Raw genomic sequence first — 23,319 nt, forward strand, 5'->3', positions numbered from 1 at the left:
TTCCCCAAAGGGCGGCAGTTGGGGGGGAAATTTGGGGGGGGGGGGGGAGGGGAAGGGGGTTGGGGGGGAACCGGGGGGGGGAGGGGGTTTGGGGGGGGTCGGGGGGGGTGTTTAAGGGGAAAAAAAAAAAAAAAAAACGGGAAAAAAAGGGGGAAAGGGGGCCCGAAAAAAGGATAAAAATTGGTGGTGGGTGCGTTGAGTTGCGTCCGGCCTCTCCCTGGTGGTCTAGTGGTTAGGATTCGGCGCTCTCACCGCCGCGGCCCGGGTTCGATTCCCGGTCAGGGAAGATTCACTTTTGGGGACGAGGGTTCGATTCCCGCCCAGGGAAGATCCATCCCCCCCCCCCAAAAAAAAACCATTCCCAACCCCCCCCTTTTTTTTTGGGGGGGTTAAAAAAGCGCCTTTTCTCTTAAAACAACCCCACGAAACAAACCCTTATTCCCCTTTTTCTTTCCCTCCCTTCCCACCCACTCGCCCCCCGCGGCTTCACATCTTTTTTGGGGAATTATTTATCTTTTTATTTTATTTTTTTTTTTATTGGGGGGGGGAATATTTACAATTTGGGAAATTTTATTCGATTCGGGGAACAGGGAGAAATGTTGGGAATCGGGGGGGAAAAACGGCGGGAGGAAATGGAAAGGGAGTATTTCAGCAAGAAAAAATGAAATGAAAATGAAAATGAACTGGAAAAGAAATGAAATAAAATGAAATAAAATAAAGTGAAATGAAATATTAAATTGAAATAAAATAAAGTGAAATGAAATGAAATTAAATTGAAATAAAATAAAATAAAGTGAAATGAAATTAAATTGAAATGAAATGAAATTAAATTATATTAAATTAAATAATGAAATGAAATTAAATAAAACGAAATTGAAATAAAATGAAATTGAAATTGAAATGAAATGAAATGAAATTAAATTAAATTATATTATATTAAATTAAATAATGAAATGAAATTAAATAAAACGAAATTGAAATAAAATGAAATTGAAATTGAAATGAAATGAAATGAAATGAAATAATGAAGTGAAATAATGAAACGAAATTAAAATGAAATAATGAAATGAAATGTAATAAAATAAAATGAAATAAAATGAAATTAAATAATGAAATGAGATGAAATTAAATAAAATGAAATAAAATAATGAAATGAAGTGAAATTGAAATGAAATGAAATGAAATAAAATGAAATAAAATAAAATGAAATGAAATTGAAATTGAAATTAAATTAAATAATGAAATGAAATAAAATAATGACATGAAATAAAATGAAATAACGAAATAATGAAATAAAGAAATTAAATGAAATGTAATAAAATAAAATGAAATAAATAATGAAATGAAATGAAATGAAATGAAATGAAATAATGAAGTGAAATGAAATAATGATGTAAAATGAAATAATGAAATAATGAAGTGAAATGAAATAAAATAATGAAATTAAATGAAATTGAAATTGAAATTAAATAAAATTAAATTAAATGAAATTGAATTGAAATGAAATAAAATGAAATAAAATTAAATTAAATAGAATAAAATGAAATGAAATGAAATGAAATGAAATGGAATAAAATAATGAAATGAAATTAAATTGAAATAAAATAAAATCGATTTAAAATAAAATAAAATAAAATAAAATAAAATAAAATAAATAAAATATAAAATAAAATAAAATAAACCCCTCAAAACACAAATTGGGGAAGAAAAAAAAACAAACCAAAAAGAGGGAAAAGGAGCTGTTTCTGCCCGGTTTCGAACCGGGGACCTTTCGCGTGTGAGGCGAACGTGATAACCACTACACTACAGAAACCCTCTGCCGGGGGAGGCGCTGCCTCCCCGCGCCCCTTTCCGCGCCCCTCCGCACCCCCCCCCCATCCCCCCACCCCCCCCCCCCTCCGCACCCCCCCCGCGCACGGGGCTCCTTCCAGACCCCACTCCCCAAAAACCCACCTGATTTTTGGGGGGCTGATTTCAAGAAAAACGATTCTTTTGATTATTTTTAATTTTTTTTGGGGGGGGGGGGCGGAAAAAAATACCCGAATTGGGTAAAAAAAGAAGCAAAAAGAGCATTTTTCGCCCCCAATTTTCGCGGGGGGGGTGATTTGGGTCGGAGGGGGGGGGAAAGGGAGAAAAAAGAGGGAAAAATGGGGTTTTTAGGAGAGAACCCCCCCAAAAAAATCGGAGCTGTCAGGAGTGGGATTTGAACCCACGCCTCCACGCGGAGACCAGAATTCCCAAGGGGGGGAGGGGAAGGCTCAGCCTTGAGTCTGGCGCCTTAGACCACTCGGCCATCCTGACGGCGACGATTTTGGGGCCAAAAAACCGGAATATTATGCTCAAAAGTAAGGTTTTTAAAAATTATTAGCATTTTTGCCTTTTTGTTCTTTTTCTTTCCTTCGTTTTGGCGTTTTTTCTTCTCCCGGGTGGTTTTATCCCTTTGAATTATTTTCTTCTTTTGGGCTCAATTCCTTCCTTTTTCTAATTATGCCTTCCTTTTTTTAATTATTCCTTCCATTTTTTAATTATTCCTTCCCTTTTTTTTTGGTTCTCCCTTCCCTTTTTTTAATTATTACTATTTTTCCCTTTTTGTTCTTTTTCTTTCCTTCTTTTTTTCCTTTTTTCTTCTCCCGGGTGGTTTTCTCCCTTCGAATTATTTTCTTCTTTTGGGCTCAATTCCTTCCTTTTTTTAATTATTCCTTCCATTTTTTAATTATTCCTTCCCTTTTTTTTTTTGTTATCCCTTCCCTTTTTGAAATTATTACTATTTTTCCTTTTTGTTCTTTTTCTTTCCTTCCTTTTTTCGTTTTTTCTTCTTCCGTCTGCTTTTCTCCCTTGGAATTATTTTCTTCTTTTGGGCTGATTTCCTTCCTTTTCCTAATTATGCCTCCTTTTTTTTTTTTTTAATTATCCCTTCCCTTTTTGAAATTATTAGCATTTTTCCCTTTTGTTCTTTTTCTTTCCTTCCTTTTTTCATTTTTTCTTCTCCCGGGTGGTTTTCCCCCTTCGAATTATTTTCTTCTTTGGGCTCAATTCCTTCCTTTTTCTAATTATTCCTTCTTTTTTTTAATTATTCCTTCTTTGTTATTATTATTATCCCTTCCCTTTTTGAAATTATTATTATTTTCCCTTTTGTTCTTTTTCTTTCCTTGCTTTTTTCGGTTTTTCTTCTGCCGGGTGGTTTTCTCCCTTCGAATTATTTTCTTCTTTTGGGCTGATTTCCTTCCTTTTCCTAATTATGCCTCCTTTTTTTTTTTTTTAATTATCTCTTCCCTTTTTGAAATTATTCCTATTTTTCCCTTTTGTTCTTTTTCTTTCCTTCCTTTTTTAGTTTTTTCTTCTCCCGCCTGCTTTTCTCCCTTGGGATTATTTTCTTCTCTCGCGGGGGGTTCCTTCCTTTGGGGTAATTCCCTTCCTTTGGGGTGATTTCCTTCTTTTTTGGCTCATCAGCAGCGGGGGACCCGGGAATTATTTTGGGGGGGGCGACCCAAAAAAATAAAGGACCGGTCGCCCAACGTGGGGCTCGAACCCACGACCCTGAGATTAAGAGTCTCATGCTCTACCGACTGAGCTAGCCGGGCTGCGCGTTTTCCCCCGTCTATCCCCATTTTGCTGCGCGGGAAAATATGCAAATTTATGCAAATTTATCCCGCCACCGGCCCCGGGGCTGAACTACAAAGAGGCGGGATTTGGTGTCAAATGGGTGGAAAAAAGCTCGTTTTGAGGGGGGTTTTCCCACCTTTTCCGGTGCCAAAAAGTTGGCGGGGGGGGGGGGGAGGGGAGCTCTTAAAGGGGCCGCAGCGCGTTTCCGTAGCGTAGCGGTGAGCGCCTTCGCCTCCCACCCCGAAGGTCAGCGGTTCGAAACCGGGTGGAACCAGCTCTTTTTTTTGGGCGGGGGCGCCTTTTTTTGATGGTTTTATTTTTTTTTTTTTCACCAATTTGGAAATTCCTCTTATTTTCAGGTAAAAAAATTCAGCGGAGACGGGAAAGAATTTTAAAATTCAGCTTAATTTTAGGAAAAATAGGAAGTAAGGGAATCTTTCCCTGACCGGGAATCGAACCCGGGCCGCGGCGGTGAAAGCGCCGAATCCTAACCACTAGACCACCAGGGACCCCGTTTTCACCCCAAAATTTACCGATCTCGCCTCTTATCTCTCCAAAACTTTGCACCTCCCCGTCCAGCCGCTTTTGCTCCGGTCGCGGAATTAATTAAAAAAAAAAAACAACCCCAAATTTCATAAAAACGAACCAAATCGAGTTGTGTTGTTTTTTTAAAAAAAAATCGTTAAATTCGTTAAAAACGTCCGTTCAGCCCCAAAACGCCTCTCCCTGGTGGTCTAGTGGTTAGGATCCGGCGCTTTCACCGCCGTGGCCCGGGTTCGATTCCCGGTCAGGGAAATAATTCCTTCTACGAAAAAGGGAAAAATTCTTTAAAATAAGCATTTTTAGCCCAAAATTTTTAAAAAAACGCCCATTTTCCGGTGTAAAATGCAAATTTCGGGGAAAAAAAAGGGAGTGGGAGAAGGTGGGGGAGGCGACCTGGGGTCAAGGTGGGAATTGATTGGAGCTTCAAGGTGTTGTCTCGGGGCGGGGGGGGGGGAGGCAGAATTAAGTGGTTTTGGGGTTTTTTGGGGTGTTTTGCGGAAAAATATGAAGTCGGTTCTGCCGGTTTTTGAGCCGGTGACCCATTTTTGGGGGGGGCAATTGAGAGAAAATGGGCTCAAAGAGAGCGCTTTTGGGGTGGGGGTTGGGGGGGGTGCAATTCCCAGGGGTTCGGCCCCTTCCAAATTTGGGGTAAAACCCTCCCCAAATCGCTCAGTTTCTGTAGTGTAGCGGTTATCACGTTCGCCTCACACGCGAAAGGTCCCCGGTTCGAAACCGGGCAGAAACAGCTTCCTTTTTTGGGGGGGTATTTTTGGGTGTGGGGGAAAATTATTGGAAATGAGTAAAATTCAGTGAAAAACACGCTTTTTCTCCCAAATTCCCTGAATTTGACCCCCCAGGTGGGATAATTTCAATTTTCTCTGGTTGTGACATCATTGGGAATGGGCGAAATTCAGTGGAAAAGCCCTATTTTTCCCAAATCCCCCCAAATTTGACCCCACAGGAGGGATAATTCCAATTTTCTAAGATTATGACGTCATTGGGAATGGGCGAAATCGGGTGAAAAAGCCCTTTTTTTCCCAAATTTCACCCCAGGGAAGGAATAATTTCAATTTTCTGTGGTTATGACGTCATTGGGAATGGGTGAAATCGGGTGAAAAAACCCTATTTTTCCCAAATTCCCCCAAATTTTACCTCCAGGTGGGATAATTCCAATTTTCTGTGGCTATGACGTCATTGGGAATGGGCGAAATCGGGTGAAAAAACCCTTTTTTCCCAAATTTGACCCCCAAGGTGGGATAATTTCAATTTTCTCTGGTTATGACATCATTGGGAATGGGTGAAATTGGGTGAAAAAACCCTTTTTTTCCCAAATCCCCCCAAATTTGACCCCCAGGTGGGATAATTCCAATTTTCTGTGGCTATGACGTCATTGGGAATGGGCGAAATCGGGTGAAAAAACCCTTTTTTCCCAAATTTGACCCCCAAGGTGGGATAATTCCAATTTTCTGAGATTATGACATCATTGGGAATGGGTGAAATCGGGTGAAAAAGCCCTTTTTTTCCCAAATTCCCCCAAATTTCACCCCAGGGAAGGAATAATTCCAATTTTCTGTGGTTATTACATCATTGGAATGGGTGAAATTGAGTGAAAAACTCTTTTTTTCCCAAATTCCCCCAAATTTGACCCCCAGGTGGGATAATTCCAATTTTCTGTGGTTATGACATCATTGGGAATGGGCAAAATCGGGTGAAAAAGCCCTATTTTTCCCAAATTCCCCCAAATTTGACCCCCAGGTGGGATAATTTCAATTTTCTCTGGTTGTGACATCATTGGGAATGGGCAAAATTCAGTGGAAAAGCCCTATTTTTCCCAAATCCCCCCAAATTTGACCCCACAGGAGGGATAATTCCAATTTTCTGAGATTATGACATCATTGGGAATGGGCGAAATCGGGTGAAAAAGCCCTTTTTTTCCCAAATTCCCCCAAATTTCACCCCAGGGAAGGAATAATTCCAATTTTCTGTGGTTATGACGTCATTGGGAATGGGTGAAATTGGGTGAAAAAACCCTTTTTTTCCCAAATCCCCCCAAATTTGACCCCCAGGTGGGATAATTCCAATTTTCTCTGGTTATGACGTCATTGGGAATGGGCGAAATCGGGTGAAACAGCCCTATTTTTCCCAAATTGCCCCAAATTTGACCCCACGGGAGGGATAATTCCAATTTTCTGAGATTATGATGTCATTGGGAATGGGCGAAATCGGGTGAAAAAGCCCTTTTTTTCCCAAATTCCCCCAAATTTCACCCCAGGGAAGGAATAATTCCAATTTTCTGTGGTTATTACATCATTGGAATGGGTGAAATTGAGTGAAAAACTCTTTTTTTCCCAAATTCCCCCAAATTTGACCCCCAGGTGGGATAATTCCAATTTTCTGTGGTTATGACATCATTGGGAATGGGCAAAATTGGGTGAAAAACCCCTTTTTTCCGAAATTTGACTCCCCAGGTGGGATAATTCCAATTTTCTGTGGTTATGACGTCATTGGGAATGGGCAAAATTGGGTGAAAAAGCCCTTTTTTCCCAAATTTCACCTCCCAGGTGGGATAATTCATGGGAACCTTCAGCTCTTCTTCCTCACCTGGGAAGACCTTCGGCCCCACCTGGGACCTCCCCCACCCCCTGCCCCATGGGTCGGGGGCTCTACTGAAGCTCAGGCCTGGGGCCTCCAACCCTTTTAGAAGCCTCGGTGAATCCTCCACGCGTGGACACTTCAGGAGAAGGTTGGATGGGGCTTGGAAGGTGTCTCCTCTCCTTGGAGATGGTTCAAGACCAGGTCGGACGGGGCTTGGAGCAACTTGGGCTCGTGGAAGATGTCTCCTATCTCTGGAGATGGTTCAAGGCCAGGTTGGGTGGGGCTTGGAAGATGTGTCCCATCCCTGGAGGTGGTTCAAGACCAGGTTGGATGAGGCTTGGAGCAACCTGGGTCTGGTAGGAGGTGTCTCCCATCCTTGGAGGTGGTTCAAGACCAGGTTGGATGGAGCTTGGAAGATGTCTCCCATCCCTGGAGATGATTCAAGACCAGGTTGGATGGGGGTTGGAGCAACCTGGTCTAGTGGAAGGTGCCTCCCATCCTTGGAGATGGTTCTAGGCCAGATTGGACGGGGCTTGGAGGAACCTGGGTCTGGTAGGAGATGTCTCCCATCCTTGGAGGTGGGTTCAAGACCAGGTTGGACGGGGCTTGGAGCAACCTGGGTCTAGTGGAAGGTGCCTCCCATCCCTGGAGGTGGTTCTAGGCCAGGTTGGATGGGGCTTGGAAGATGCCTCCCATCCCTGGAGGTGGTTCTAGGCCAGGTTGGACAGGGCTTGGAGCAGCCTGGGCTGGTGGAAGATGTCTCCCAACCCTGGACGTGGTTCAAGACCAGGTTGGGTGGAGCTTGGAAGATGTCTCCCATCTCTGGAGGTGGGTTCAAGACCAGGTTGGACAGGGATTGGAGCAACCTGGGTCTGGTGGAAGATGTCTCCCAAACCTGGAGGTGGTTCAAGACCAGTTTGGATGGGGCTTGGGGCAACCTGGGTCTGGTGGGAGGTGTCTCCAGTCCCTGGAGGTGGGTTCAAGACCAGGTTGGATGGGACTTGGGGCAACCTGGTCTGGTGGAGGTGTCTCCAGTCCCTGGAGGTGGGTTCAAGACCAGGTTGGGTGGAGCTTGGAAGATGTCTCCCATCCCTGGAGATGGTTCAAGACCAGGTTGGACGGGGCTTGGAGCAACCTGGGTCTGGTGGAAGATGTCTCCCAACCCTGGAGATGGTTCAAGACCAGGTTGGACGGGGCTTGGACCAACCTGGGCTGGTGGAAGATGTCTCCCATCCTTGGAGGTGGGTTCAAGACCAGGTTGGACAGGACTTGGGGCAACCTGGGCTGGTGGAGGTGTCTCCAGTCCCTGGAGGTGGGTTCAAGACCAGGTTGGGTGGAGCTTGGAAGATGTCTCCCATCCCTGGAGATGGTTCAAGACCAGGTTGGATGGGGCTTGGAGCAACCTGGGCTGGTGGAAGGTGCCTCCCATCCCTGGAGCTGGTTCTAGGCCAGGTTGGACGGGGCTTGGAGCAGCCTGGGCTGGTGGAAGACGTCTCCCAACCCTGGACGTGGTTCAAGACCAGGTTGGGTGGAGCTTGGAAGATGTTTCCCATCCCTGGAGCTGGTTCTAGGCCAGGTTGGACTGGGCTTGGAGCAACCTGGGTCTGGTGGAAGATGTCTCCCAAACCTGGAGGTGGTTGAAGACCAGTTTGGACGGGGCTTGGAGCAACCTGGGTCTGGTGGGAGGTGTCTCCCATCCCTGGAGGTGGTTCAAGACCAGATTGGATGGGGCTTGGAAGATGTCTCCCATCCTTGGAGATGATTCAAGACCAGGTTGGACGGGGCTTGGAGCAACCTGGGTCTGGTAGGAGGTGTCTCCAGTCCCTGGAGGTGGGTTCAAGACCAGGTTGGATGGGACTTGGAGCAACCTGGTCCTGATGGAAGGTGTCTCCCATCCCTGGAGGTGGGTTCAAGACCAGGTTGGGTGGAGCTTGGAAGATGTCTCCCATCCCTGGAGATGATTCAAGACCAGGTTGGATGGGGTTTGGAGCAGCCTGGGCTGGTGGAAGATGTCTCCCATCCTTGGAGGTGGTTCAAGACCAGGTTGGATGGGGCTTGGAGCAACCTGGTCCTGATGTAAGGTGTCTCCCATCCCTGGAGGTGGGTTCAAGACCAGATTGGATGGGGCTTCGAAGATGTCTCCCATCCTTGGAGATGATTCAAGACCAGGTTGGACGGGGTTTGGAGCAACCTGGGTCTGGTGGGAGGTGTCTCCCATCCCTGGAGGTGGGTTCAAGACCAGGTTGGACGGGACTTGGAGCAACCTGGGTCTGGTGGGAGATGTCTCCCATCCCTGGAGCTGGTTCTAGGCCAGGTTGGACGGGGCTTGGAGCAGCCTGGGCTGGTGGAAGATGTCTCCCAACCCTGGAGGTGGGTTCAAGACCAGGTTGGGTGGAGCTTGGAAGATGTCTCCCATCCCTGGAGCTGGTTCTAGGCCAGGTTGGACAGGGCTTGGAGCAACCTGGGTCTGGTGGAAGATGTCTCCCAAACCTGGACGTGGTTCAAGACCAGGTTGGGTGGAGCTTGGAAGATGTTTCCCATCCCTGGAGCTGGTTCTAGGCCAGGTTGGACAGGGCTTGGAGCAACCTGGGTCTGGTGGAAGATGTCTCCCAAACCTGGAGGTGGTTGAAGACCAGGTTGGATGGGGCTTGGAGCAACCTGGGTCTGGTGGAGGTGTCTCCAGTCCCTGGAGGTGGGTTCAAGACTAGGTTGGACGGGACTTGGGGCAACCTGGTCTGGTGGAGGTGTCTCCAGTCCCTGGAGGTGGGTTCAAGGCCAGGTTGGGTGGAGCTTGGAAGATGTCTCCCAAACCTGGAGGTGGTTCAAGACCAGGTTGGACGGGGCTTGGAGCAACCTGGGCTGGTGGAAGGTGCCTCCCATCTCTGGAGGTGGTTCTAGGCCAGGTTGGACAGGGCTTGGAGCAACCTGGGTCTGGTGGAAGATGTCTCCCAAACCTGGAGGTGGTTGAAGACCAGGTTGGATGGGGCTTGGAGCAACCTGGGTCTGGTGGAGGTGTCTCCAGTCCCTGGAGGTGGGTTCAAGGCCAGGTTGGGTGGAGCTTGGAAGATGTCTCCCATCCCTGGAGGTGGTTCAAGACCAGGTTGGGTGGAGCTTGGAAGATGTCTCCCATCTCTGGAGATGGTTCTAGGCCAGGTTGGACGGGGCTTGGAGGAACCTGGGTCTGGTAGAGGTGTCTCCAGTCCCTGGAGGTGGGTTCAAGACCAGGTTGGATGGGGCTTGGATCATGTCTCCCATCCCTGGAGATGGTTCAAGACACGTTCAGACCCTCAAAACAGCAAATTCCACCCAAATCCTTCTTCCCCCCCCACCCTCTGCCGTTAGATCCGGCCAAAAAAAGCGCTTTCATCACCTCCCTGGTGGTCTAGTGGTTAGGATTCGGCGCTCTCACCGCCGCGGCCCGGGTTCGATTCCCGGTCAGGGAAGGCTTGTTTTATGCCTTAAACTTTCGTTGTTTAGGGTTTTTTTTTTTTAATTTAATTTAATTTATTTCTTTTTTTCTTGTTTTTAAATTCTCTTCGTCTCCTATTTCCTTTCCTTTCCTCTATTTTCTTCCTTTTTTTTTCCTTCTATTTCTCCATTATTTCTTTTCCCTTCCGTTTCTTCCCCCGCCCCTTTTTCCCCGCCCCTTTTTTCTCCCCCCCTTCCCCCCCTTCCCCCCCCTTTTCCTCCCCCCTCCTTTCCCCCCCCTTTCCCCTCTCTTTCCCCCTCTTTTTACCCCCCATTTTCCCTTCCCCCCCTTCCCTCCCCCCCGTTTCCCTCCCGCTTTTCCCCCCTCCCTTCCCCCTCCTTCTCCCCCCCCTTTTGCCCCCCCTTTTCCTCTTCCTTTTTCCTCCCCCCTCCTTTTTTCCACCCCCTTTCCCTTCCCTTCCCCCACTTTTTCCTTCCCCCCTCCCTCTCCCCTTTCCCCCCCTTTTCCCCCCTTCCCCCTCCTTTTCCCCCTCCTTTTTCCTCCTCCCTCTTTTTCCTCCCCCCCTTTTCACCCCCCTTTTTTCCCCTCCCTTTCCCCCCACATTCCCCCCCCTTTTCCCCCCACATTTCCCCTTCCCCCCTTTTTCCTTCCCCCCCTTTCCCCCCCTTTTTTCCTCCCCCCTTTCTCCCTTCCCCCCCCCTTTTTGCCTCCCCTTTTTCCTCCCCCCCTTTTCCTCCCCCCTTTTCCCCCTCTTTTCCTCCCCTTTTCCCCCCCTTTCCCCCCTCTTTTTCCCCCCCAGTTTCTCCCCCCCTTCCCCCCCTTCCCCCCCTTTTCGCTCCCCCCCTTCCCTCCCCTTTTTCCCTTCCCCCTTTTTTCCTCCCCCCCTTTTCCCCCCTCCTTTTCCCCCCCCTTTTCTCCCCCCCTTCCCTCCCCCCTTTTTCCTCCTCCCCTTCCCCCCCTTTCCCCCTCCTTTCCCCTCCCCCCTTCCCCCCCCCCCGTTTTTCCTCCTCCTTTTTTCCCCGCCCCTTTGTCTCCTCCCCCCTTCCCCCCCCTTCCCTTCCCCCCTTCCCCTCCCCCCTCTCTTCCCAGCTGCACCATCCCCTTTTATCGCAGCGCCCGGCTAGCTCAGTCGGTAGAGCATGAGACTCTTAATCTCAGGGTCGTGGGTTCGAGCCCCACGTTGGGCGGTTGCGTTTTTATTTTTTTTTCCCCCCAAAAAATTAAATTTTGGGTCCGTTTCGGGCAATTGGGAGCCCCAACGCTGGGAGCCCTCACGGGAGAAGGGAGTTTTGGGGGGATTCAGGGTGATTTTCCCTTTTTTCCGAAAGGGAGCCTTTTTTCTCACCTTTTTCCATCGTTTTTTTTCCGCTCTTTTAAATCCTTCAGCCTCGGAAGATTCCCCAGATTCCTCCTCGCTCTCATCTCGAGCCCCAGAATTCCCTTATTTATTATTTATTATGGCTTATATTATATAAACTATACGTATTATTTCTAAATTATAGCTATTATTTATCAAATATACCTATTACTTATAAATTATCTACATTATTTGTCGTAATATTGTTATTTATAAAGACTTTATGCAGCCTTTTGAGCCCCCTCCAGATGGGAAAATAATAAAGAATAGGCAATAATAGCATAAATAATGAAGATAATAGTAATAAATATTGATAATAGTAATAAATATTGATAATAGTAATATATATTGATAATAGTAATAAATATTGATAATAGAAAATGAATGTCGAGAATAAAATTAAATATTGAGAATGAAATTAAATGTTGAGAATGAAATTAAATGTCGATAACGAATATTGAGAATAAAATTAAATATCGACGGGCGAATAAAATGTTAATAATAAAATAAATAAGAATATCAATAGTAAAATAAGAATATCAATGATAAAATAAGACTATTAAGGATAAAATAAGGACATTAACGATAAAATAAGAATTTTAATTACAAGATAAGGCTACGAATAATGAAATAAATAATAAGAATGAAAATAAATAAATAGTAGAAGGTTATAAAATAAATAGGAGCAAATCCGACCCCGGGGGGGAGGAGAGAAAACGCTACGAAACGTTCTCGAAGCGAATAAAACCCCCGAGAAATCCACGTTCTTCACTTTTCAGGGATAAATATAAGGGGGGGGGGGAGGAAAATAGTTAATATCCCGTTTTCTTCTATTTAATGTCCTCCCTTGAGAGCGTCCCCCTTTTTTGGGGGGGGGTCGGAAACCCCGTTTCTGGAGGGCGTGTGGTTCCACCAGTTGCGGCGGGTTCTTGGGGCACCTCGAAGGCCCAAGGTGGGGGGCGAGGGGGGGGGGGGGATGGGGGGGTGTCTACCCCGTATCCCATCAAGGCCAAGCTTTTTTTGGCTCCCCGGGGAGGTTCAAGGCCCCCCCCCCCCCCATATCCGTGGTCGGAAGGAAGCTCAACCAGCCCCGTCCGTTGGCTTGAAGACCACGGTTTTGGCCGCTCCATGGAGAAGCTCAGCTGAGGGAAAAGCTGGAGAAGAAAATCAAACACCCCCCCCCAAAAGAAAAACCACCCCTAAAACCTCCAAAAATGGAGGGGAGAGAAGCCCGAACTCCTTTCTTCTTCTGCAAAGTCCTACTTGGAACCTTGGGAGAAGCGGGCTCCAGGATGAGGTGAAGGTCTCCCACCCCTCGCCTTCTCTCGTCCATGGAAAACCTGTTCCTGGTGGGACAAATCCCTGGGTTTAAACACAGGGAGGGGGGAGAGAGGGAGGGTTGGGACCCCAAAAATGGGTCGAGGAGCATCCTTCTCCCCCTGTTCCGGGGAAGGAACCCCCCCGCCCCTAGATTTAGGTGGTCTGAAGAAGGGGAGAAGGTTGGTTGTAGGGTCTGTTAAAATGTGCCTCTTGGGTGGGTGGGGGGGGGACACACACGGGTCCTTTTCGGGGGCGGTTTCTCTGCACGAAGAGACTCGGTGTCCCCAGAAGGTCTCTCCGGGACCGGGCGAGGAGCCGTTTGTTTGCCCAGGTGCGAGAGGGAACACCTCGTTCCCACCAAACAATGAGCGTCCCCTCAACCCAAGGTCGTTCAGGTCCCGGGTCCAAGCCCAAGGAGACACAATAAAATGGGTGGGGACGCGCCCGGCCGGACGCTCGGACCACAGAGGGGGACACAGAGAGGTAAGAACCCCTTTTTTTTTGGGGGGGGGGGTGTCTGCATTCGGTGTCCGCCGGCTCCATCCCAACCTTCAGGAGAAGACCTTCCGCTCCTTCAAAACTCCCCCATTTTTCTACTCGTAAAACCCAGCGTTTTGGCTCCGTCGGCACCAAATTTACACTTTTCCGCCAGAAAAATCATGAAAATAGAGCATTTTTTTAAGAGCCCGGCTAGCTCAGTCGGTAGAGCATGAGACTCTTAATCTCAGGGTCGTGGGTTCGAGCCCCACGTTGGGCGCTGGCTGTTTTCTTTTTCTTTTTGCCCCAAATCCGCCCATTTTTAGCGACGGCCAATCGCCGGCGCCGTCTAATCGTCTCAAAAAAAAAAAAAAAAAAAGAAATTTAGGGGTTCTTTTTTAAATCATAAAGTCAGTTTATTCATTTGGGAGAGCACTTGGAAGCACGGCGATTAAATTTAGCAGAGCAGAAAGGGTGGAATTGCCTCTATTTCTAAATATTTCTAAATAATAGCTATATTATAACCCTTTTTTTAAGGTGCTGGGGGGGGGACGGGGGTGTTTCAAGTTTCTCTACTCGTTTTTTGCCCCAAAAAGGGACCTCAAAACCATCCCTACAGTGAGGTTTGGTTGGTTTTTTTTTTTGGCCCGGTTGGTTTCCCTCCCCCTCCCACCCCCGGCTGGAAGGCTGAGGACTGAGGAAAGTCGTTACAGGGATTAATTAACTGCCCGAGCGTCTTCTCGTCCGCAGGTTGGGGTGGAATTGGGAGGTGAAGGATCGACTCCCCCCCTCCCCAAGATGAAGGTGCTCCTGGTGGGGTTGACCCTCCTCTTGTGCATCGGGGTCGGTAAGTGGAAGGTCGAGGGGAACCGGGTGATGGGAAACATCTCGGTGGGGGTTGTTGGGGTGGATCTCACCAAGCTCTTGAGGTCCCTTGGTGTGACCCGGGTGTCACCTGCCCCCCCCCCTCCCCCTCCCCGCCACCGTTCTCTTCCTTTACTTGGGTCCAAAATGGCTTTTCCACTCGAGATCCAAAGAGGTCTCCCCTGGGCCAGGAGCTTCTGCCGTAGGGTGTTGGATCCTGGGGGTAGATGTCCACCTTCTCTGCCCCAGAGAGCTCGCTGTGGAGGAACCTCACCCCACACCCACGTTTCTTCTCCGTGGGGCTGCGGTTTGGTTTGTTCGCCCAACTCCACGTCCTCAAAGCTCTCCCAAGAAGGGTGAGGTCTCCACAAGCACCATGTTCCTCTCCCCCCACCCCACCCCACCCCGCAGATGAGGGCTCTCTGATAGCGAAGGTGACCCTTGGTGGGCTCCACATCTTCTCCGGGGTCACCTCCAGCTTATTCTAAGGGGGGGGGGGGGGTGGGTGTTTGAAGGGCTCCCCAAAGTTCATCGCTTCTTCTCGCTTTGCCGCAGCGGAGGCTCTTCAATGCAAAGTCTGCAAGTACAAGCTCCCCTTGGTGGGATGTTTCCGGGGAGCCAATGAGACCACCTGTGAGAGGAGAGAGAAATGCGCCATCATCAAAACCTCCCTGGGTGAGCGGAGCGTGCGGCTGGGGGGGTCCAAACCACGTATTTCCTTTCGGTTGGGGGTTCTCCTCGTCCTTCGGAGAAGTCAGTTGGTTCGCAGGTGGCCACGAGGGACCTGAAGGTGGGAAAGGGCTGAGGCGAGGGCTCAGATTCCTCCTCTCCATGGAGGTTGCCCTATTTATGGTCCAAAAATGTCCATTTTCCCCGAATCATGGACTGGAAGGGATTGGGAGGAACCTTTGGAGGTCATCTCGTCCAACCACCCCCTATTTATGGTCCAAAAATGTCCATTTTCCCCGAATCATGGACTGGAAGGGATTGGGAGGAACCTTTGGAGGTCATCTCGTCCAACCTCCCCCTATTTATGGTCTAAAAAAAGCCCCTTTTCCCCAAATCACAGACTGGAAGGGGCTGGGAGGGACCTTTGGAGATCATCTCGTCCAACCACCCCCTATTTATGGTCCAAAAAAAGCCCCTTTTCCCCAAATCACGGACTGGAAGGAGTTGGAAGGGACCTTTGGAGGTCATCTCGTCCAACCACCCCCTATTTACGGTCCAAAAAAAGCCCCTTTTCCCCAAATCACAGACTGGAAGGGGCTGGGAGGGACCTTTGGAGATCATCTCATCCAACCTCCCCCTATTTATGGTCCAAAAAAAAGCCCCTTTTCCCCAAATCACGGACTGGAAGGAGTTGGAAGGGACCTTTGGAGATCATCTCGTCCAACCACCCCCTATTTACGGTCCAAAAAAAAGTCCCTTTTCCCCAAATCACGGACTGGCTGGGGTTGGAACGGACCTTTGGAGACCATCTCATCCAACCACCCCCTATTTACGGTCCAAAAAAAGCCCCTTTTCCCCAAATCACAGACTGGAAGGGGCTGGGAGGGACCTTTGGAGGTCATCTCATCCATCCACCTCCTATTTATGGTTCAAAAAAAGCCCCTTTTCCCCAAATCACGGACTGGAAGGAGTTGGAAGGGACCTTTGGAGGTCATCTCGTCCAACCACCCCTTATTTATGGTCCAAAAAAGGCCCTTTTTCCCTGAATCATGGACTGGCCAGGGTTGGAAAGGACCTTTGGAGATCATCTCGTCCAACCACCCCTTATTTATGGACAAAAAAAAGGTCCCTTTTGCCCGAATCACGGACTGGCCAGGGTTGGAAGAAACCTTTGGAGATCATCTCATCCAACCTTCCTGCCAGAGCAGGCTCACCAAAAGCAGGTTGGGCAGGAATTAAATATTTCCAGAGCTTTTTTAGGTCAAGGAGAGACTCCGGTCTCCCAAAGAACCCCGTGGGAGTTTCAGTCCGTGGGTGCACGTGCCTCATTTAGCACTTTCCCTTAATTAAACCAAGAGAGGTGGGACCTCCCTTGGGTGCTGGTAACGGAAGGGGGTGGCGACTCCAAAACCCACCGCGAATTGTTATTTTTTTTATCGGTTTAGTGCTTTTTTTGTTGTTTTTTTTTCTTCTCCACCACCCTCCGCAGGGAAGGTGACCCTCTACTACCAGCAAGGCTGCACCTCGGCCATGAACTGCGGCCGGCAACGGGCCTCCGACGCCGAATCCCGCCTGACCTCCAGCTATTCCTGCTGCGAGACCGACCTCTGCAACGAGGAGTGGGGAGAGGACCCCACGGATTAACCCCACCCCCACCCCAGGGCTGGGACCCCGGTGGTTCCATCCACGTCAAGGCTGTTGAGTTCCTCCTTCCAATTAAGCCTCGAGGGCGATTAGCGCCCTCAATTAGGATGGGTGAGGGCATCTTCTGGCCCCATGGTGTTGCGGCTCCAGCAATAAACCGGCAGTGGGATTCGGCTCCTCCACGTGGTTTTTTTTCTTCTCCAGGCAGATGTTCCTCTCAACAGCTCCTCGGCCTCTACGTTCCTGGGGGTCTGGAACCTAATCCCCCGCTGCTAAAAAAAAACCCAAGGTGCTTGCCCCTGGTGGCATCCCATTTATTTTTAGGTTTAGTTTTATTTTCCTACGGTGCGGGGCTGGGACCTCCTTGGCCAGGACCTTCTTGGCCGGGGCCTCCTTGACTGAGGCCTCCTTGGCCAGAGTCTCCTTGGTCAGAGCCTCCTTGGCCAGAGCCTCCTTGATCAGGACCTCCTTGACCAAGGCCTCCTTGACCAAGGCCTCCTTGACCAGGACCTCCTTGGCCGGGACCTCCTTGGCCGAGACCTCCTTGACCGAGGCCTCCTTGACCAAGGCCTCCTTGACCAGGACCTCCTTGGCCGGGGCCTCCTTGACCGGGGCCTCCTTGACCAGGACCTCCTTGGCCGGGGCCTCCTTGACCAAGGCCTCCTTGGCCGGGACCTCCTTAACCAAGGCCTCCTTGGCCAGGATCTCTTTGGCCGAGGCCTCCTTGGCCAGGACCTTTGCACCAAGGGTTGTGAAGGAAGAGCTTCAGGAAGCCAAGAGAAATAAGGGCCGTGTCTATCTAAGAGAAAAATAGGTATTTATTTCACCCCTAGGAACCCAAAATTCCCTCGCTAGAAGGAAGGTGGGTCAACCACCAAGCGTAGGCAATAAACGGGCCTTCAGGAGGTACCCAAGTCCCGCTCTTGGCTTGGGGTGGAACCTAAAGGAGCTCGATGGGTTCGGCTGGCTCCGGTTTTGGGGTGAGAAGAAGGGGATTTTGGTGCAGGACGGGGGACGGCTCGCACGTGTCCTACCTGGAAGCGCAGGGAGGAGAGCATGAACGTGCCGGGCCAAGGAAGCCCTGGCCAAGTTGGTCCCGGCCAAGGAGGTCCCGGCCAAGGAGGTCCCAGCCAAGGAGGTCCTGGCCAAGGAGGTCCCGGTCAAGGACCCAACACGGGTCAAAACCCCAAAGGACGATCAACCTCCTGGGTAATTTGGTATCGAAAGCCCGTCCTGCAGGAAATCGTGATATCGGGGTTGAATTTTTCCCCTGTCCCCCCCCTTTTTCTGGGTGTCCCGGCCTCTCCTTCTCCTCAACAAGCCGCCCACGGTAGGTGGGAGATGTTCCTGCAGGAGATGAGATGTTCCTGCAGGAGATGAGATGTTCCTGCGGGAGATGATGAGATGTTCCTGCCCTTCTTCGCACGCTGGTCCCTCAAAGAGGAGGCGGGAGGTGACTCGTGGATGGGTTTGGAGGAGGGATGGAGGTTCCCCACCCACCCCCCCCCACCCCGGCTCCTCCGGGCGGAGAGACGGAGGCTTTGGAGAGGGTTCAAGGGCCGCGGAGAAAACCCCGTGGAGAAGGTCGGGGCTTGGGGAACAGGTGGAGGGAGGTGCTGGAAAGACGATCCTGGCTGTGGGCAGGGAGCTTTGGCACGGAGGAGGAGGAGGAGGAGGAGGAGAGCGGAGCCCTGGAGAGGCTGGGGAGGAAGAGGAGAAGGAGGAGGAGGAGGAGGAGAAGGAGGTCGGTGGGTGCCCAGGATAGATGCCACCATGGGGGAGGGGAAGGAATGGTAAGTGAGATGGAGAAGGGAAGGAGGGAGGGGGGGGGGGGGGGGGGGGGGGGGGGAGGGGGTGACAGAGGGGACAACCAAGGGTTGGGAAGGAGCAGGAGCTTCCAGAGGCACCCAAATGTGGGAGGTACCCAGGGCCGGGGCCGGTTTTCTCCCTCGGGGGGCAACGGAGAGAGGGCCGGGGGTCACCTCCAGCTGGAAGCCCTCGGCCACCAGGCTCCTGGCCCCGCCGGCCCCTTCCCACTCCTTTCCCGGGCCCAAAGTGGGGAGACTGGGGAGGACGCCCCTCTCCTACGCCTCCGCTCCCAGGTAGGTGGGGTGACCGTGGGGCAGGGGGAGGGTGGTGGGGTGCTCTCGTCCGTCCGTCCGTCCCGATGTCCTGATGTCCTCTGTCCTTCTTTTTTTTCCCCCCTCCCCCAAAAAAGGGGTTGTTTTTTTCCCACCTTTTTCTCCTCCTGCTTCCATCCAGGTGTCACGCTCTTCTTTATTTTTAATTTTCTTCGCTATTTACGAACCTCTGGAGAACGTGGAGGGGAGGGGGGAAGGGGGGGGGGGGGTCTTCTCTCCATCCCACCGTCCTCCCGAAAAAAAAAAAATAATAAAAACCCCAAACCCACCCAAACCCCCCCCGATTTGCCTTAATTTACAGCTCCGGGAAGGGATTTTCCCTTCTCTAGGGAGCGACGGCCGGGTGGGTGTCACCGTAAATCCACGAGGAGGAGAAAGGAGGGGAGGGAAGGGGGGGGGGAGGCGGATAAATATATATAAATAATATAAATATATAAATATCCACCAAAGGTGGCGAAAAAACCCCTTTTTCCACGGGGAAAAAGGAGTAAATTAGGCGTAAAAACGGCTCCATACGGAATATGTCGGGATTTTTGTCCGTACATACATATGGGCCTCTATATGTATGAGTCCGGGTGCGAATATATACATATAAAAATATATATATATATATATTCTACTTGTCGGAGTCGTTTGTTCCGTGTTATTTCCCATCGTGACCCCCTACCGCGAACGGGAAAGCCTTCGAAAAGCCCTAGTTTTGGGAAAGCCTTCGAAAAACCCTAGTTTTGGGAAACCTTTCAAAAACCCTAGTTTTGGAAAACTCTTCGAAAAACCCTAGTTTTGGGAAAGCCTTCGAAAAACCCTAGTTTTGGGAAACCCTTTGAAAACCCCTCATTTTGGGAAAGCCTTTGAAAAACGCTAGTTTTGGGAAACCCTTCAAAAAAACCTCGTTTTGGGAAACCTTCAAAAACCCTAGTTTTGGGAAAGCCTTCGAAAAAACCTCGTTTTGGGAAACTCTTCAAAAAACCCTAGTTTTGGGAAACCTTTTGAAAACCCCTAGTTTTGGGAAAGCCTTCAAAAAAACCCCATTTTGGGAAAGCCTTCAAAAAACCCTAGTTTTGGGAAAGCCTTCGAAAAACCCTAGTTTTGGGAAACCTTCGAAAAACCCCCATTTTGGGAAAGTCTTCGAAAAAACCCCGTTTTGGGAAACCCTTTGAAAAACCTTCATTTTGGGAAAGCCTTCAAAAAACCCTGGTTTTGGGAAACCCTTTGAAAAACCCTCATTTTGGGAAAGCCTTTGAAAAACGCTAGTTTTGGGAAACTTCAAAAAAACCCTAGTTTTGGGAAACCATTCGAAAAAACCCCATTTTGGGAAACCTTTTGAAAAACCCTAGTTTTGGGAAAGCCTTTGAAAAACCCTCATTTTGGGAACCCTTTGAAAACCCCTAGTTTTGGGAAAGCCTTCGAAAAACCCTAGTTTTGGGAAACCTTTCAAAAACCCTAGTTTTGGGAAACCCTTCAAAAAACCCTAGTTTTGGGAAACCCTTTGAAAAACCCTAGTTTTGGGAAAGCCTTCGAGAAACCCTAGTTTTGGGAAAGCCTTCGAAAAAAAACCTCATTTTGGGAAACCTTCAAAAACCCTAGTTTTGGGAAAGCCTTCAAAAACCCTAGTTTTGGGAAAGCCTTCAAAAAACCCTAGTTTTGGGAAACCTTTCAAAAAAAAACTAGATTTGGGACACCAGGACTAATGGGAAACCCTTCAAAAAACCCCCATTTTGGGAAACCCTTCAAAAAAACCTAGTTTTGGGAAACTCTTCGAAAAACCCTAGTTTTGGGAAACTCTTTGAAAAACCCTAGTTTTGGAAAACTCTTCAAAAAATCCTAGTTTTGGGAAAGCTTTCGAAAAACCCTAGTTTTGGGAAACTCTTCGAAAAACCCTAGTTTTGGGAAACCCTTTGAAAATCCCTAGTTTTGGGAAACCCTTCAAAAAAAACCCATTTTGGGAAAGCCTTCAAAAAACCCTAGTTTTGGGAAAACTCTTCGAAAAACCCTAGTTTTGGAAACCCTTTGAAAAAACCCCATTTTGGGACACACGGACTAACGGGAAACCCTTTGAAAAAAACTAATTTTGGGAAAGCCTTCGAAAATCCCTAATTTTGGGAAACCCTTCGGAAAATGCTAGTTTTGGGAAACCCTTCAAAAAACCCTCATTTTGGGACACCTGGACTAACGGGAAACCCTTCAAAAAACCCTAGTTTTGGGAAACTCTTCGAAAAACCCTAGTTTTGGGAAACCCTTTGAAAAACCCTCATTTTGGGAAACCCTTTGAAAAACGCTAGTTTTGGGAAACCCTTCAAAAAAACCTCGTTTTGGGAAACCTTCAAAAACCCTAGTTTTGGGAAACCTTTCAAAAACCCTAGTTTTGGAAAACTCTTCAAAAAATCCTAGTTTTGGGAAAGCTTTCGAAAAACCCTAGTTTTGGGAAACTCTTCGAAAAACCCTAGTTTTGGGAAACCCTTCAAAAATTCCTAATTTTGGGAACCCTTCGAAAATCCCTAATTTTGGGAAACCCTTCGAAAAAATGCCATTTTGGGAAACCCTTTGAAAAACCCTAGTTTTTGGGAAACTCTTCGAAAATCCCTAATTTTGGGAAACCCTTCGAAAAACCCCCGTTTTGGGAAACCCTTGGGATTTCTCTCCCGGTGCCTCCAAGGGGGGGGGAAGATCTCCACTTGGAGACATTCCCGGGAGACGCTGGACGATCCCCCCCCACCCCCCCCAACCCCCCCCAAAATCCTGAGCTTCATCCCGATGGATTTGGGAGACTCCCCCCCCCCCCCCCCCGATTTGTGTGTGTCCCCCCCCCCCGTGTCCCCTCCCCCCGGTTGGAGATTCCAGGGAAAGCTCAGGCGGTTTCCTGGAGCAGAGCCTGGAGCGGGGGGGGGGAGGGGAAGGGGGAGGGGAAAGGGGGGGGAGGGGGGGGGGGGGAAAGGGGGGGGGGGCACTGGGATGGTGCCTTTGGGCTAAAAATAAAAAATAAAAAATAAAAATAAAAATAAAAATAAAAATAAAAAATATAAATATAAATATAAATATAAATATAAATATAAATATAAATATAAATATAAATAAATATAAATATAAGTATAAAAATAAATATAAGTATAAATATAAATATAAAAATATAAATATAAATATAAATATAAAAATATAAGTATAAAAATAAATATAAGTATAAATATAAATATAAATATAAATATAAATATAAACAAATATAAAAATAAATATAAATGAAAATGAAAATGAAAATAAAAAAGTACAAGTAAAAATAAAAATGAAAATAAAAATAAAAATGAAAAGAAAAATGAAAAGTAAAAAGTAAAAGTAAAAATAAAAATGAAAATAAAAATAAAAATAAAAATATAAATATAAATAAAAATAAAAATAAAAAAGTAAAAGTGAAAATAAAAATAAAAATGAAAATAAAAAAGAAAAAGAAAAAATAAAAATAAAAAAGTAAAAAGTAAAAATAAAAATGAAAATTGAAATAAAAATGAAAATAAAAATAAAAATGAAAATAAAAATAAAAATAAAAATAAAAATAAAAATAAAAATAAAAATAAAAATAAAAATAAAAATAAAAATAAAAATAAAAATGAAAATGAAAAAGTAAAAAGTGAAAATAAAAATAAAAATAAAAAAATAAACAAAAAAGTAAAAATGAAAATAAAAAAAAAGAAAATAAAAATAAAAATAAAAATAAAAATAAAAATAAAAATAAAATAAAATAAAAATAAAAATGAAAATAAAAATAAAAGTAAAAATAAAAATATAAACAAAAAAGTAAAAATGAAAATAAAAATAAAAATGAAAATAAAAAAGAAAAAATAAAAATTAAAAAGTAAAAATAAAAATGAAATTGAAATAAAAATGAAAATAAAAGTAGAAAATAAAAATCAAATTAAAATGAAATGAAAAGAAAAAAGTAAAAATAAAGAAAAAAGTAAAAATAAAGATAAAAGTGAAAATAAAAATGAAAATTGAAATAAAAATGAAAATAAAAATAGAAATGGAAATGAGAATAAAAATAAAAATAAAATGAAAATGGAATGAAAATAAAAAAGGAAAAAGTAAAAATAAAAATAGAAATAAAAGTAAAAATAAAAATAAAAATAAAAATATAAATATAAATATAAATAAAAATATAAATATAAACAAAAAAGTAAAAATGAAAATATAAAAATATAAACAACAAAGTAAAAATGAAAATAAAAATAAAAATGAAAATAAAAATGAAAATAAAAAAGTAAAAATAAAAATAAAAATAAAAATAAAAATAAAAATAAAAATGAAAATAAAAGAAAAATAAAAATGAAAATTGAAATAAAAATGAAAATAAAAACAGAAATGAAAATGAGAATAAAGATAAAAATAAAATGAAAATGGAATGAAAATAAAAAAGGAAAAAGTAAAAATAAAAATAAAAGTAAAAATAAAAATAGTGAAAATAAAAGCAAATAAAAGTAAGGATAAGGCAGTACCGTGCGGGTGCCGATCCCGAGGGCGGGAGGTTTTTCCCGGCTCCGGCTCAAATTCATTTCCCTTTTCCCTCCTGCGACCCCCCCCCCCCCCCCCCCCAAAAAAATAAATAATTAATTAAAACCCGAAGAGAAATAAAGAGCCCGGGATTGGGGTTTTTTTTTTTTGGGGGGGGGGGGGAACACACCCCCCCC

At 46.4% G+C, this 23,319-nt stretch overlaps 10 non-coding genes across 10 annotated transcripts; 6 read left to right on the forward strand and 4 right to left on the reverse strand.

Annotated features, from left to right (window-relative positions):
* Positions 1 to 214: 214 nt before the first annotated feature.
* Positions 215 to 286, forward strand: TRNAE-CUC (transfer RNA glutamic acid (anticodon CUC)). The gene has a single exon. It is a non-coding gene; the product is annotated as a tRNA-Glu (tRNA).
* A 1,454-nt stretch (positions 287 to 1,740) lies between these two features.
* TRNAV-CAC (transfer RNA valine (anticodon CAC)) lies at positions 1,741 to 1,813 on the reverse strand. The gene has a single exon. It is a non-coding gene; the product is annotated as a tRNA-Val (tRNA).
* Positions 1,814 to 2,188: 375 nt separating this feature from the next.
* Positions 2,189 to 2,301, reverse strand: TRNAL-CAA (transfer RNA leucine (anticodon CAA)). Its single transcript has 2 exons — positions 2,264 to 2,301; positions 2,189 to 2,234 (listed from the first exon to the last, which is right to left on the reverse strand). It is a non-coding gene; the product is annotated as a tRNA-Leu (tRNA).
* Positions 2,302 to 3,508: 1,207 nt separating this feature from the next.
* TRNAK-CUU (transfer RNA lysine (anticodon CUU)) lies at positions 3,509 to 3,581 on the reverse strand. Its single transcript has one exon. It is a non-coding gene; the product is annotated as a tRNA-Lys (tRNA).
* Positions 3,582 to 4,040: 459 nt separating this feature from the next.
* On the reverse strand, positions 4,041 to 4,112 carry TRNAE-UUC (transfer RNA glutamic acid (anticodon UUC)). Its single transcript has one exon. It is a non-coding gene; the product is annotated as a tRNA-Glu (tRNA).
* A 214-nt stretch (positions 4,113 to 4,326) lies between these two features.
* TRNAE-UUC (transfer RNA glutamic acid (anticodon UUC)) lies at positions 4,327 to 4,398 on the forward strand. Its single transcript has one exon. It is a non-coding gene; the product is annotated as a tRNA-Glu (tRNA).
* Positions 4,399 to 4,818: 420 nt separating this feature from the next.
* TRNAV-CAC (transfer RNA valine (anticodon CAC)) lies at positions 4,819 to 4,891 on the forward strand. The gene has a single exon. It is a non-coding gene; the product is annotated as a tRNA-Val (tRNA).
* Positions 4,892 to 10,112: 5,221 nt separating this feature from the next.
* On the forward strand, positions 10,113 to 10,184 carry TRNAE-CUC (transfer RNA glutamic acid (anticodon CUC)). Its single transcript has one exon. It is a non-coding gene; the product is annotated as a tRNA-Glu (tRNA).
* A 1,101-nt stretch (positions 10,185 to 11,285) lies between these two features.
* On the forward strand, positions 11,286 to 11,358 carry TRNAK-CUU (transfer RNA lysine (anticodon CUU)). Its single transcript has one exon. It is a non-coding gene; the product is annotated as a tRNA-Lys (tRNA).
* A 2,174-nt stretch (positions 11,359 to 13,532) lies between these two features.
* On the forward strand, positions 13,533 to 13,605 carry TRNAK-CUU (transfer RNA lysine (anticodon CUU)). Its single transcript has one exon. It is a non-coding gene; the product is annotated as a tRNA-Lys (tRNA).
* The last annotated feature ends 9,714 nt before the right edge of the window (positions 13,606 to 23,319 follow it).

The sequence above is a fragment of the Numenius arquata genome, unplaced genomic scaffold (genome assembly GCF_964106895.1).
Source record: "Numenius arquata unplaced genomic scaffold, bNumArq3.hap1.1 HAP1_SCAFFOLD_1291, whole genome shotgun sequence".
Classification (NCBI taxonomy): domain Eukaryota; kingdom Metazoa; phylum Chordata; class Aves; order Charadriiformes; family Scolopacidae; genus Numenius; species Numenius arquata.